Source organism: Pipistrellus kuhlii, unplaced genomic scaffold (assembly GCF_014108245.1).
Source record: "Pipistrellus kuhlii isolate mPipKuh1 unplaced genomic scaffold, mPipKuh1.p scaffold_m20_p_26, whole genome shotgun sequence".
NCBI classification, from domain to species: Eukaryota; Metazoa; Chordata; class Mammalia; order Chiroptera; family Vespertilionidae; genus Pipistrellus; species Pipistrellus kuhlii.
In genome coordinates this window covers 1,743,833-1,758,524 of record NW_023425525.1, presented here as the reverse complement: position 1 = coordinate 1,758,524, position 14,692 = coordinate 1,743,833, and positions in this window count along the sequence as shown.

The following is a 14,692-nucleotide window of genomic DNA, read 5'->3' as shown; positions in this document are numbered from 1 at the left end:
GCAGTGGTGGCTGGGAGCTATCCCATCTCTGCAGCAGTGCTAAGGATATCAGACTGATGGCGTAGGCCCTTGGGGAGCAGGCCTAAGCCATCAGTGGGACATCCCCTGAGGGCTCCGGGACTGCGAGAGGGGGCAGGTCCAGCTTAGGGACCCCCACTCCAGTGTATGAATTTTGTACATCAGGCCTCTAGTTTATTATATTTTTGTTGATTTCAGAAAGGGAGATGGAAAGAGAGAAAGAAATATCAATGATGAGAATCATTTATTGGCTGCCTCCTGCACACCCTACACTTGGGATCAAACCTACAACCCAAGCATGTGCCCTTGACTGGAATCGAACCCCGGACCCTCCAGTCCGTAGTCCAATGCTTTATCCACTAAGCCAAACTAGCCAGGGCTGCCATTGACCTTTTATTTTATGTTGTCTTGGCCTTTTGACTGTGTTTTGAATGGAAGCTTAACAATTCAGGATATGAACTCAGAATCTGGCATTTATATTTAAATCACTTCTAAAGATAATGGGTATTTGTGCAATTTTTGATATATTCCAAAATTTCCAGGAAAATATTTTAAAGCATGGAATGGAGGTAAAATTATTTCCTTGTTCTGTGTCCTATTCAGGGCACCAATAATGCTTCTAACTTTTTTCCCTTAACTTAATCTGTTCCTGGATTATGGGAATCTTAGTGAGAAAAGAGGTTTTCCCACCATCTCTCCTCAGGCCTGTCGTGACCATCTTCCAGTGGGAATTTTTCTCCTTGCTCCCCAGACGTATTCCATTTTGAGGAAATACTTACTGTAAAAATGTTCTTGATTTTGCTGAGACAAAAATGAAAATACTAAAGAAATAAAAGGGGGATGGAAAAATAATGTGATTTTGTGGAAACCTGGTCCTTTTTATAAACATCTTTTTCATCACCTGCCTTCCCGGATTCCCAGCTCTCTAAGAGCTCCGCGATCCAACTCCTCAGAACTGGGGGGCCATCTGGGGGCGGGGGGCACCCCTAGGGCACATTTTATAACTGTTTCAATCTCCTCTCAGGAGAGGTTGTGCTTTGATTGACACTTAGACCTGACGATGTACCAGCACTGACAATTAGCTTCGCAACCCGTGAATCAAAAAGCGAGTCTCAAACCAGAATGGGGAAAAGGTGAATTAAATTACTATCTTAATATTGCTGAGCAGCCTCCCATTTTCAGCGCAGGAGAGGGAACTGTGGGTTCAACATTTTAATTGATGCCTTCACTTACTCATTCAAGGGTGCGCTGCATACCCACAGCACGTGGGGCGAGGTGCTAAATTTATGTCATCAGCCCTCTCGCTTTCAAACTATTTTGGGACTCCCGAGTAGCAGAGTCGATCAAAAAAGGTTATTTTCGTGCCTCAGATATGCTAAAGAAGATTTCTGACATACATGTTTATTTACCTAAAAGAAATATGCCACTTGTCTTATTTAACGAAGAAACGCTGAATTATTCTGTGCACCTACTCAGATCTTCTTGGGAAGTTTCATCTTCATTTAGATAAATATAATCATAATATACCATCTGCAAAAAAAGGGAAATTAGCATTTTTGCGAAAAACAGTGAATGAGCAGGGGAGAGTCAGAATAATGAAAATACGCAGAGCTGTGCATATTGAGCCACAAACGCCTTCTTCGTTTGATATTCTCCTCCAAGGACTGAATCTCAGCAGCCAAGAAGTGTGTCAGGCAGCAAGTATTTCTGGCATCTATATTTCATTAAGTAACTATGTTTCTTTCTTCTTATTATTATTTTTAATATATTTTATTGATTTTTTACAGAAAGGAAGGGAGAGGGATAGAGAGTTAGAAACATCGATGAGAGAGAAACATCGATCAGCACACCCCCTACTAGCAGTCCCCATGGAAATATCACCCACTTGAATTTGTTTGCAGGGGATGGACCAGGGACAAGACATAGGACTGTGGAAGGAGTTGCCCCAGGGGCCCGTGACATGGAAGTAAGGGAACCACTTTCTGAAAGGACTTTATTCTTTCCTAAGGTTTTTATGGAAATCACAGTAAACTGAGTGGAGAGTCTAAGTAAAGAGACACTTATTAAGAAAGAGATAATTGAAAGCGGGACACTCAAGGAAGCTTATCAGATATGTTTGAACCTCATTCATTCAGTATCTGCCTATGAAAACACAGCCCTCCTGGGCTCTTAATTATTAATATGTTCAAATATTATTTTTCCCCACATTAGTCATGATTGAGGGAAAACCTACTTAGAGAAAAACCAGTCTAAAAATATTCAAGTAAATGTTGATAAGAAGGCACTTAATTTCTAGGAATAGAAATTAAATGTATACATTATAAGTCCTTGATACTTATTATCTATTTATATAAAACCCTAATATGCAAATCAACAGATTGGCAGAACAACCAGTTATTATGACACAGACTGACCACCAGAATGCACATGTTTAATGCAGGAGCTTCCCCCAGCCCACAGGCCCTGACTGGTGGTGGCAGTGGGGGGCAGGGCTGGCAAGCTGGCAGTGCCATTCCAGCCAAGGCAGGTGCAAGTGTGGCCCCCCCTTGGTCGCCCCCCTGATTGCCACACAGATGGGCCCTGATTGCTGGCCAGGCCTAAGGACCCTACCTGTGTACAAATTTTGTGCACCAGCCTCTAGTATCTACACTAATAAAAGAGAAAGATGCAAATGGACCATGCCCCTGTGACACCCATCAGCCAATCAGAAGTGAGCATGCAAATTAACCCAACATGCATGGCAGGTTAATTTGCATACATGAGTGGCTGGGGGTGGGGCGGGATGCAGATGTTCTGCACTGCCTCAGTAGCTCTGAGCCTCTGGGCAGCATGGGAAGGCAGAAAGGCGGCTCTGGCTGGAGCAAAGGCGGTGCTGGCAGCCAGAGGAAGGAAGGCCCGTTCTTGCACGAATCTTCATGCATCGGGCCCCTTGTATTGTACAATATATAAAACCTGAACAATGAGGCCTAGGTCTTAGTAAGTTATCTGGTTTTATTCACTAGGAACTTCCCACATTTTACCTCTAGTAATATGTTTTCTATTAGAAATGATTAAAACTGTCTTTAAAATTATTTTCTAAAATATCCTTTCTTTTTTGGAACTGTTTCTCTCTTTTTTGCCTAAAACTCAACTCCCTTCTTACTCAGCTTGCTGCTCGGACTGAGTTTCCTGTCCCCACTTATGGCCTCTGGAGCCTTTCAATTACTCAAGACAGAAGCAGGGTTTTCTCAGAACCTTCCTCTCACCCACACACGGATTCAATGCCCAAGTTCCATGAATTTTGCCACCAGCTAACTGCAAATGCTGCCGGAATTCATGCCCTTCCTGCAAGTAATTGAAAGGATTCCAGTATTCCTCCCAGCTGTCTCTCCCTGCAATAGGGTTTTCCATTTTCTCCTTCACATGCGTGCTTAAACTCTATAAGGTCTCCCTGTTGCCTGCAGTTACAGAAACCAAATTCCCAGTCATGCCACAGAGCGCCCTTTATTTTTAGCTCCCGCCTTCCTGTGTTCTGGGCTCTCTGCTTTTCCCGGTCATGCCTGGCCACCTGGGACCTTTCCAGGTATTTTTCCATTTCCAATGACTTCTCCAAGTTGTAAACTTCCTCTTTGGAGACACAGCTCAACCCTCCTTTCCTCTTAAAGGCTCTCCTCATCTCTCCCCCTGCGACAAGCCGGCGGAGGCTAACTCTACCACAGCGAGTATGTGCAATGTATGGCCCTGTCTGTCTCCGCACTGTTTCCATTTAAAGGCGCTCTCAGTGCACAGCAGATGAGCCCCAGATATTGACTGGCTGGCTGAATGAAGGAATCCAAGGATCTTACTTTAAAAAAGACAACTAAGCCGAACCAGTGTGGCTCAGTGGATAGAGCGTCGGCCTGTGGACTGAAGGGTCCCGGGTTCAATTTTGGTCAAGGACATGTACCTGGGTTGTGGGCACATCCCCAGTGGGAGTTGTGCAAGGCAGCTGATCGATGATTCTCTCTCTTTGATGTTTCTAACTCTCTATCCCTCTCCTTTCCTCTCTGTAAAAAATCTATCTTTAGGTATATAATAAACTAAGTTAGTTTATTTTATACCTGCTTCCAACCAGGTGTATCTTCAATATGCTGATGTATCGTTCTGCCCCGCCAGAATGTTACCACTTAGTACTTTGGTCCTCATTTCCCCCTGAAAAACAAAAACAAAACATTGACAGGCCCAAGTCAAAGGGTGCGAACTAGAATGAGAGAGAAGGAAAACACCTAGCATTGATGCCTCCACAATTCTCCTCACAGATGTGTTTGAAAGACTTTTTTTTTTTTTTAAATTATTATTAGTGCCCGAACATGATTTCTATTTCTAGGAGGTTCAAGAAATCCTCCCACATGGAGGCATGATCCAGCATTGCCAACAGGCAGCATGGCTTCTAAAACTGGAAAGTGACACAAGCCTCTGGGAAAAGAACTCGGGTTTTGACAGAATCACAGGTGATGAAATTATTTCTGAGGGAGGCTGACCGGGAGCATGTCCCCTTTCTGATTCCCGCCGGCCACCCCTTCACACAGGACCGACCCCTGACTCCCGCGTTATCATCAGTCGGCACTAAGTAGCATTTGGTCACACCTATCAAGTGGTGAGTGGAGAGCCGGCACGAATCGGTGGTTTCTACATGCCCTTTACATACAAAGCCCACACACCTGACCTGAGGTCCGAGGTCGTGTCCGTGTTTTTCTCCGGGGCAGGTAACTCCGTGGGGTTTATTTCACGCAGTCCCCAGCGCTGCTTCAGAAGAGTCGGAGCTCACGTTCTGCGTTACCTGAGTTCACTGGCTTCCCGCTGCTCTCTCGCTGCGATTAAAACCGAAGGGAGAGGCGCTGTGTCCAGGGTGCAGGCTGCCATCCGGCTTTGCCTCACCTCTCTCTGGCCTCCCCTGTGTCACCCAGCAGCCCCTGTCACCCAGTCTCTGCCCGGGTCCCTGGGTCTGCCCGGTCCGGTTCAGCCTCACGTTTGCGGTAGGCCCAGAGCGAAAAGCACACGTGGCTTTTGAATGTGTATAATTACCATTGCAACTTGAATGTGAATTTTTACACTCAGCTAACATAACGGAGAAAGTGAATTTCACAATTTTGAAAGCAATTTTGAAATCATTGCTAAATGTCAAGGTTTGTAAGAACTTGAAATTCACTCTTAGAATTGAAGTAAGAAGGAATTTCACTGGATATGTATTCTGTCCTACATGCAAGTATGTCAATGCAGGCTGCAGGTCTTGATTTTTCCTTTAATCTGGTCTAGAGCTGAAAACTATTAGAGGGAGGTGCAAAGGGATTTTTTTTTCAAGAGGCTCTGGTTCCATTTCTTTTGGGAACCTCCCTCCCCCCCGCAGCCCCAGCACAGAACATAGGTTTCTACAGGTAAGTAAGCACTCGTTGGATTTATTCAATGTATGATGGCGGACGATGTGGAACTGTAGAGAACTGTTTTTAAATTGTTTTCACTTAATGTCTTCCCACTTCATAACCGGGAGCTTGTCAATGATGTCTGGCTTGGTTGGTAGCGTTGTTAGCATTTCGGCTCAGAAGAGGGGGGTGAACATTATTCACTGTACACATGACAAGGACAGACTTTCTGAATTCAGCAAAGCGCGGAAGGAGCAGGGCAATGCATTGCTCCTAAGGAGCTGGGTTAAAACACACACAACGAAACCCACCACTGCGCCTCAGAGTCCTACTGCGACCGTTTCTTTCCCCCTTTCTCCCTTTCTCCTTCCTAAAAAATAACGTGTGTGCAATCATTCTCCCCGGAACCATCACAGCTTGAGTTGAAATAATTGCTCTGATTTGTGTGGCGAGGAAAAGCACCCTCATCTGTGCGGATAAAACGCAGCCCCCAGCACTCCAGCCTGTGCTCTTAGGGCGGCTCAGGCCGCCCGCACAAAGGACTGCGCTGTGCGGCCCTGTGCGGTGCGAGGGCCCTTTCATTCCGGCTCAGTTTCGGAACAATCCAGCCGGTGGGGGAAATGCCCGCTGGGTGTTCTGGTAAGTAATTTTCCGTCCACGCAGGCTTATTTCAGCCCCACAGCGTTGCTCTTGAAGACGCGCCAGTGATTGGAGCACTTAGGGGCCGCTGTGCCGTGTGTTTTAAGCGATTGCCCTCGGCTCGGGCCTCTCACCAACGGCCAGGTGAGGCTGCCGGGCGGTGGAGAATAAAGGAGCCGCCTGCGAAGGAAGGAAAGCTTTCCACGTGGTTCCGATTCGCTTCCAGACGGTTTGGAAGGCCTCTCCACACACAGACACACCAAACACTGAAATAACAACGTCAGCCACGTTGCACTGCCGGTTCTCAGGGCACTGGGATCGAGTGTGTCTGCCTATGTGTTTGCTGACTGGAGGCCGATGCACGAAACTCACCCAAGAGTAGGTCTTTGTAGTCCCGGCTTCTTCCGGAAGGTCGACCAGATGGTCATTCTGCTGTTTGGCTGTTAGGCCAATTTGCATATTATGCTTTTATTATTACAGATATTCTAGTTTTATTTTTGTGTTATTTATTTATTTTATTTTTTTGTTGTTAATCCTCACATGAGCATACTTTAAAAAATTATTTTTTAAAATTAATTTCAGAGAGGAAGAGAGAAGGAGCGAGAGATAGAAACATTAACGATGAGAGAGAATCATTATTCAACTGCCTCCTGCACACCTCCCACTGGGGATGTGCTTGCAACCAAGGTACATGCCCTTGGCCGGAATCGAACCTGGGACCTTTCAGTCCACAGGCTGACACTCTATCCACTGAGCCACACCGGTTAGGGCTCCAGGCAGGGTTTTGTCTTGCTGCCCTGTGCCCAGTCAGGGCTGTGCACAGCCGGCTCCCAGCTGCGCGGGGTCTACAGGTGCCACTACAGGCTGCTTGACCAGTGCACCTGTCCAGTTCCCAGCATGCACTGGCTGTTTGTTTGCTGTTACCCGTATGTATGGCAGCTTTTCTGTGTTTGTCGTCACCGGTGCCTCTGTGCTCTGTGCTGGGCCTGTCCAGGGCAGGGAGCACCCGGGAGTCTGCTTTCCTGTGGCGCTGCCCTCCCACCTCCCCACCCACTAGGCTTCCTAATGGGCCCGCATCCTCATGGCTGCTCCTCCTGGTCCGGGTCCTCCTCTCAGCCTCTGGGCAGCCTCCGCTGGGACGAGGTGGGCAGACTCGCCTAGGGAAAACCTGGATTTTGGGGGTGGGGGAGAGAGCAAGCTTCGTCTCTCCAGATTTTCTTCTTGGGAATCTCACCGACACAAGTCTTCTCCATCTCTGACTCACCTTGCTTTAATCCATACAATGTAAATATTTTATTTTGCTTTTCTGGTTCTTGTGGGGAGGCCTGCTCAAATCCCGTGTTCTGCTGAGACTGGGAGCTGGTCTCCCTCCCCCTCCGTGTGTACCAATGTTTGGTTATCATCTTTAGTGCAACAGAATCTGGGAGCTAAACCTGATGATTAAAAAATGATTTTTTAGTCATTTAAAGGATGCATAGCTTTACATATTTGGGGACTATTCGTGTGGACCTGGTGTGATGCATGCAGCCCCTCATTAATGTGTCATAAATAAATAGCCGAGGATTTAACTTGTTTTATTGGGCAATTCCTGAGATCTGTCAAAAAAAAATAGAGAACAAATAGAATATTGTTGAATATTAACATTTTTAAAGATGGCACAGGGTTTGAGAGCTGCCTCCCTTCCTACTTGAATAACTTTCCATAGATTCCCCTAGCCCGCAGTGAGGGCGGGCTCACAGGGGCTCAGCAGTGTTGCTCAGATATCGTCATGCCATTCCATTTAGGAACCATTTTTTTTGTCCACAGCACTGACTAAATGAACTTCCTGACACCACAATGCAGCTTGAAATACTCTCTAAAATTTCCAAAAGCACTATTTAATTTGTAAAACATTTGTTCATCATTGAAATGTAGATAATTAGAGAAAATAGAGACATGACAAAGAAGTAAAGATTCCATTAGTGCTTCTGACACCTTATAAATCATCAACTGAAGAAAATGCTGAAAAATACCAACCTTAGCTGGGTATTGATCTCCCCAATGTACTCCAGCATCTCAGCAAACAGTTTTCTAAACATGCAGATTGAGTGGACTGAAAGGGAGAGCCATCCTTAGTTCACTAAATGGTATTGGAAAGAGTTTCATCATTGCTTTCTCCCAACGCTTTCACGGGTATCAGAAGAATTCATTTAGGACGAGTAAGACAACTCTCATACAGTGTCACAATTCATTAACCTAGCTAATCTCCACAAATTAATGAATTACTCAATTTTATGTCAATTGATAATTGTCCTTTAATTTATAAAACTTTTTTCAAGTCGATACATTTATTTAGATGTCCTGAAGTTGTTACTTTAATGAAATTAATCCAGTTAAGTCAATTATATTTATTAGAGTAAAACTCTATACTAATAAAAGAATAATATGCTAATTAGATGGAGAGACCTTCCAGAGATCTTCCGGACAGCCTTCCGGACAAAGCCGGAGGCTTGGCCAGCCTGCAAACCTCCCCCAAACAACCCTCAGCCCCTTGCCCAGGCTGGCCCTGTCTCCAAGAGAACCCCCACCCTGATCTGGGATCCCCTTCAGGGCAGACCAGCCTGTCCCTCCCAGTGTACCAGGACTTTATTCTATGCTAATAAAAGGGCAATATGCTAATTAGACTGGAAGACCTTCCAGACTTTCTTCTGGACAAAGCCATGGTGGTGAGGCTGAGGCAGAAATGGTTAGGGACAGTCAGGCCAGGAGGGGAGAGCAGTTGGGGGCGATCAGGCCAGCAGGGGTGGGGGGCAGTTGAGGGCAAGCAGACTAGCAGGCAGATTGGTTAGGGCTGATCAGGCAGGCAGGCACGTGAGTGGTTAGGAGCCAGCCATCCTGGATTATGAGAGGGATGTCTGACTACCGATTTAGGCCTGATCCCAAACCCGCAGTTGGACATCCCCCAAGGGGCTCCAGATTGGAGAGGGTGCAGACCGGGATGAGGGACACCTCCTCTCTGGTGTACAAATTTCATGCACCAGGCCTCTAGTTTTTTATATAAAATATAAAGTTGCCAAACTCTAGAATTTTTACATATTTCAGGAGGTCTTTTATCTAAAAACATATGAAAGAATAAGTAAAAAAGAAAAATTGCAATAATTCTCAAATTTTATTTATTTATTTATTTATTTATTTATTTTTAAAATATATTTTATTAATTTTTTACAGAGAGGAAGGGAGAGAGATAGAGAGCTAGAAATATCGACGAGAGAGAGTCATTGATCAGCTGCCTCTTGCACACCCCTTACTGGGGATGTGCCCGCAACCAATGTACAATACATGCCCTTAAACAGAATCGAACCTGGGACCTTTCAGTCCGCAGACCGACGTTCTACCACTGAGCCAAACTGGTTTTGGCAATAATTCTCAAATTTTAAAGTGTTATGTTATACTTATGTGTGTGTGCATCGGGGGAAAGAGGGTTGAAGAGGGACTATAGAATAGAAAGGTACTCTATTCTTCTTTGTGTGTGAATTTCTCCTCCTTTTTCTCTCCCTTCCTCAATTTATTTTTCTTCTTCTTCAATAGCAATGTCATAATATTATGCAAATAACATATGTCATTTTCACTATTACTGATATCCCTACACTACTAATAAAGTTGATGACCTCAGTCTTTATCAAGAAAATACGTATTATCATGAGGTAACTGTAGTATTCTACCTGATGGAATATCATTTAGGCAGAAAGTGGCAATTACAATGTTAGAAAAGCAATTCATTTTCTGGAAGGTAAGTGTCTATAATGACAAATATTGAAATAAACTGTAACAAAAATAATATATTAATAGCATATTTCCAAATACTTATTCAACCAATTGTTGAATATTTACTAAAAATTTTCTGGTTTCTCCTGGGTTTTTGACATTACTTAGATATAGGTTTTGTTGATATTACAGCATAATAATATATTACTGGTCATTTTAAACATTGTCGATAATTCACATGTGTCAAACACAAGGCCTGCGGGCCAAATCTGTCCCGCCAGGCCTTGCAATGTGGCCCGCACCGCGCTGTCATCACTGCACTCCGCTGCATTTCCATCACAATGACAGTTTATGACTGTTCAGTAAACCATTCGGCCCGAGATTTAGGCTGGATTTTAGATTTTGGCCCCTTCTCTGATTGAGTTCGACACCCCTACAATTAATACATCTCTCTAGAATATATTTAGCATAGAAGATTCAGTTATCACTATTAACAGTTAACAGTGAATAAGAAGGGATATGCTAGTGAGCTAGGTGCACAGAACCTTCTTCCTTTTCATCCACAAAAGCGATATTACACTAAGTGCTTGAGAGTACATTGTTTAATGAATTGAATTAAAAAGTACATTCATCAGGACAACTCAACATTTTTCAACTTCAATCTACTCTGGCATTCTTGATTGATCAAACCACTTAAGCAATTGCTCATCTTCACTTTATTTCATTATACATTGTGTGAACTTCCAAAACTCAGGTTCACATTAATGCCATTTTGTGTTTTGGATATTTATACGAGTCGCCTGTGCTGATTCTGTCCACTGCGTACTACGTACAGCTCTACTTTTCTGTGCTTCTCAGCTACAGGTACTGAAACCCTTTCCTGACTAACCATTCTTCAACATGAAAGAAAACTTCAGAATATGAAGACCTACCATGAAACACTTCCCTTCAGAAGAGCAACAAGGAGGTGTCCTGAGTTCGCACAAGTATAAGCTGTCACTGTCTTCAGTAGCTCGAGAGGAAGACTGCTCATCTGAAGGTAATGATAGTCCAAACATTCAAGAAATGGTTAAGAAATGCTGCATCCCGAGAGATGACAGAGCGAAAGTGAAGAGACTTGCGGATGATGTAAGAATATAGCTGGGAGACATATGGTCAGTCATGAGGGAACGGCAGGCAGAAACAAACTGCAAAACAGGAAACTTCTTTTATGATTATTTTTATTGATTGTAGAGAGGAAGGGAGCGGGAGGGATAGAGAGAGAGAAAGAAACATCAATGATGAGAGAGAATCACTGATCGGCTGCCTCCTGCACACCCGCTACTGGGGATCCAGCCTGCAACCCAGACGTGTGCCCTTGGCCAGAATTGAACCTGGGACAAGGCTGATGCTCTATCCATTGAGCAAAACTGGCTAGGGCCAGGAAACTTCTTATAATACTCAAGGGTGTGAAATAAGAATTGAAAGGGTAGAGAATAATATGAGAGGGATTGGGAAAATTCCCTATATAAAAGTCAGGTTACACCCTCAAATAGAAGAGGCAAATGATTAATTAAAATATATAGACTCTTCCTTTACCTCTATAACTTTTTTCTAAGCCCATTTCTTCTAGGAATTACTTCTTCTACCTCTGTGGTTTTCCAAATTAATGTTCTTTAAGGTACAGTACATATATACAGTATATACAAAAATAACTTCCCTGCAGGCTTCACTGTGAGAGGTGAGTAGGGCTCTGTGTTAAAACTCACAAAAGCGTGAGAGGGGAATGGTGTTTTTAACACTCATGCTAGCATACATGGAGGAATTCCTGAACCCTGCTTGGGGTCCCCCCAGAACTGGCCTCACTGGCTGGCCCACTTCCAGCCCCTATAAGATGTGGCTCTCAGTATGTCTAGAACTCTCTTGTTTCCAGAGCCACAGTTTGTTCTGTGACTCCGATTCCACCAAGTATGTCAAACTCGAGGCCGGCGGGCCGGATGCTTCATTAGTTTGACATGCTTGGATGGGAATGATGATATCCAACCTCTTTGGGCCTGACTCCGTGTGATCATCTTGCTTTCCTCTGGTCTCCAATATTTCTTGCTCAGTCTTGGAACCCACTTTTTAATGGAATACATGTAACATAGAACACGGTGTAAGGTGTAGAGCATGTTCTTTGGATACACTTATGGACTACACTATCATTGCTGATGCAGTGCTATTTGTCACATTGCATAATTGTAGCATGTATTCATTGTCCTGGATTTCTGTTCTGTTAAACACTGAAGAAAAGTCACAGAGGGATCAGGAGCAGAACACTAATAAATCTGAGCATTAGAACCTAGACGAGACTCTTACAGCAATATTGCACTCTTGCGAGGCCATGTGATTTATGTCAGACTGACCCTTACATCGTGTCCCAGATCAATACCTTACCACTGGGAATGCCCACCACGCTGCAAATCACACATTCCTCCACCGAGTGATGTCTCAAGACAAAATCCCAGGGACTCCAGATACTGCTCTGTCAGTAATACTCCGATGGAGTGCTAAGCACATCCCCCGGATGGCATGTGGGAATGGAAACGCCAGCAGGGCAGTCTCAACTTAGCTCCTGCGCCCCAGAGGCTGCCCCATCCGCCTCTCCTCCCACGTGGTACCGCATGGGCTTCCTGCTTCTCATGTGCTCCCTCAGCCAGTGCTGTCTGTCTAGTCTTTTCCCCTCCCATCTTAGTGCCTCGTTGGCCTGTTCCTGGAGCCTCTGTTCATGTTGACATGGCTGACGTTTGGTGCACCATCTGAAAGATGGAATGTAAAGCAACTGATAAACAAAACAAAAAGAGAGTAAGTGAAACATTCCAGCAACTTCCAGTTTTCACAGTCCTTTGTAGGATTGCTTTCCTATCCCTTTTCTCCATACTAAGAAATAGGTGCCTTCTGGAACTGGCTCAGAAGTGGACAATTCCTTACCTTCTTTATGTGAATGAGCAAATCCCTTGAATTATTGAGTGGTTCTTGGGCATAGTTTAACTTTCCATTTTTATGGAAGAATAAACTACGGGTCAAATGATTAAATTTGTCGGGGATAACATTGATGTTCACTAGAGTAGAATACATCACTGAAATATTGAGACTAATATGTGCATAAATCTGAAGGAAGAAATAAAAGATATGCTTATATAATGGCTGTCCCCTATAGTTAACAGAAAGCATAGGCGATATTTCAAAGTCTCATCAAGGAGATTTTTGAAGTGGAATTATGTGAACAGATGTTTCACATTGAAAAAAACAAAGTGCTGATAAAAATAGGACCAAAAGGAAACAAATAGTTATTATTTCTGGTGACTTAGGGAAGCTTGTTGTCAACCACTTTTATGAAGTTTTTTCCCCCTATTATTGAATTTATTGGGGATATATATATATATATATATATATATATATATATATATATATCCCCAATTTGCATATTATCTCTCTCTCATATATATGAGAGAGAGATAATATGCAAATTAGGCCAGGACTTCGTATTGGGTCACAACCAGACTGGAGGAAGTTGTGTGTGTAGGTGAGGCCCAGAGCGGAGACAGAGACAGAGGCAGGGGGACCTGCCCGAGCTGGTGTGGCAGCTTGGGTGGCCCCGGAGTGGACACAGGAAGGGGGCCTGGGGGACGCTGTGAGTCAGGAGCGGGTCCTGGCCCCCGTGGGGTGCCTCCTCGCAAGATTTCAGTTGCACACGGGGCCTCTAGTTGGTTAATAAATTGTATAGGTTTCACGTGTATAATTCTCCATTCATTGCACTGTGTGCCCACCACCCAAAGCCAAATCTTCTTCGTGATATTAGACCCCCTTTACCCTTTCCACCTCTGAGTCCCCCTTCCCTCTGGTAGCCACCATATTGTTCTGTCTATGAGTTTTGTTTATTTGTTTTTCTTGTTTGTTCACCTGTTGGTTTCAGTTTTATATGCCACTTATGAGTGAAATCATATGGCTCTTAACTTTTTTTATCTTACTTATTTCACTTAGCATGATAGTCTCAAGGTCCTTCCATCTTGTCAAAGATGGCAGTATTTAATACTTTCTGATGGCTGAGTAGCATCCCATGGTATATATATGCCACATATTCTTTTTTTAAAATTAATCTTCACCTGAGGATATTTTTCCATTGATTTTTTTAAGAGAGAGAGTGAGAGGGAGTTGGAGAGACACCCAGACAGAAACATAAATTTGAGAGAAACACAACTATTTGATTGCCTGCTGCACACACCCTGACTGGGCCGGGGATTGAGCCTACAACTGAGGTACGTGTCCTTGACCAGAATCGAACCCATGACCCTTCATTTCTTGGGCTGACATTCTATCCACTGAGCCAGACCAGCCAGGGCTATTCTTTTTTATTTTATTGATTTTTTACAGAGAAGAAGAAAGAGGGATAGAGAGCTAGAAACATCGGTGAGGGAGAATCATCGAACAGCTGCCTCCTGCACAACCCCCAATGGGGATGTGCCTGCAACCAAGGTATCATACATGCCCTTGACGGGAATCAATCCTGGGACCTTTCAGTCTACAAGTCGACGCTCTATCCACTGAGCCAAACAGGTTTCAGCTACCAGGGCTATTTTTTATGCAATCCTCTATGGCACATGTGTCAAACACAAGGCCTGCGGGCCAAATCCGTCCCGCCAGGCCTTGCAATGTGGCCCGCACCGCGCTGTCATCACTGCACTCCGCTGCATTTCCATCACAATGACAGTTTATGACTGTTCAGTAAACCATTCGGCCCGCGATTTAGGCTGGATTTTAGATTTTGGCTCCTTCTCTGATTGAGTTCGACACCCCTACTCTATGGGATGAATTTCGAGGAATGCAGTGCCACCTGCACCAGACAGAAGGTGGGCATGAGAGGCTGGCTGGCAGCTTTCCTGTACAGAAATGAA